This window comes from Chrysochloris asiatica, unplaced genomic scaffold (genome assembly GCF_000296735.1).
Source record: "Chrysochloris asiatica unplaced genomic scaffold, ChrAsi1.0 scaffold00047, whole genome shotgun sequence".
Taxonomy (NCBI): domain Eukaryota; kingdom Metazoa; phylum Chordata; class Mammalia; order Afrosoricida; family Chrysochloridae; genus Chrysochloris; species Chrysochloris asiatica.
This window is the reverse complement of record NW_006408565.1, coordinates 15,720,911-15,722,387: the sequence shown is the minus strand read 5'-3', so window position 1 is coordinate 15,722,387 and position 1,477 is coordinate 15,720,911.

Genomic DNA, 1,477 nt, shown 5'->3' with positions numbered 1-1,477 from the left:
GTTATTGTTGTTAAGTTGGTTCAGGCTGTCCAGTTGGTTCCCACTCACGGCAACCCTGTATAGGTTTCCAAGGAGCAACTGGTAGGTTGGAACTGCAAACCTTGTGGTGGTTGTTGATAAGTGCCGTCGAGTCTGTTCCAACTCATAGCGACACCAGGATTCCAACATTGTGGTTAGCATTTAAATTATGGTTGTTGTTGTTGTTGTTAAGGGCTGTTGAGTTGGTTCTGACTCACAGCAACCCTGTATGGTGTTTCCAAGGAGTGACTGGTGGGTGTGAACTACTGACCTTGTGGTTAGCAGTTCAATGCTTATCCTACAGTTTCACATTTAAATTGTGGTGTTACCAATTGCCCTCCACACAGAGTATGCCAATTTAAACTCCCACCACTGATGTACGTGGGTAAGTCAAAAAGTATTGTTACTAGGGTTCCAGTTAGAACACGGCAGTGGCTATGTGCCGGGAAGTCTATCCTGATTCATAGAGACCCTGTATAGGGTTTCTGAGGCTATACATCTTTACAGGAGTAGAAAGCTTCATCTTTCTCCAGCATGCATGGATTATTTCAAACAAAACCTGTTTAAATATGTCTCTGTGATCAGTGGATGATTGCAGACAAGTTCTCTCTGAAATATACTTGTCTTAGTCTCGTTTGGGAGTCTTGGTGTGGCACTGTAGGATAAGCACTGGACTGCTAACCAAAAGATTGGCAATTAAAACCCATCAGCTGCTCCTTGGAAACCCGCACAGGATTGCTATGAGCCAGAACTGACTCGACAGCACTTAACAACAGCAGTCTCATTTGGGTGCCTTAAAAGTGCTGTTGAAACAGTGGCTTCAGAGAGCATCTGCTGTGGGGCCAACTCAATTCTAGCTCAGAAGGGTATGGTGACAGTTTTGGGGGAATGACAAAGGGGTCATCTTGATAGATTCTCTCAAAGGACCCAGTAGAGTCACGGGAGCTTTATTAAGTCTTAAGAAAATTGAAAACTGCGTCGGTGAGGAAAAGGCCAGGAACTTTGCACCAAGGAATTACTTCCATCAGAACAAGGCACCTGTTCATTTTCCAAGGGGAGTGAAGATTTAGTTGTTGTTGGATGCCATCAAGTTAGTACCAATGCATAGCTGCTTTATGTACAACAGAACAAAACACTGCCCGGTCCTGTGTCAAGCTCATAAATCATTGCTACATTTGAGTTTATTTCTGCTGCCACTGTGCCAGTTCATCTCGTTGGGAGTCTTCCTTTTTCTCTCCAACCCTCCATTTACCAAACATGATATACTTCTCCAAGCTTTCTACATAGTCCCTCCTGGTAATATGTCCAAAGTAGATGAAACAAAGTGTCACCATCCTGGCTTCTAAGGAGCACTCTGGCTGTACTTCTTCCTACACAGATTGTTCTTTTGGCATTCATGATACTTTTCATATTCTCCTCCAACACCAAAATTCAAATACATCAATTCTTCTACAATCTT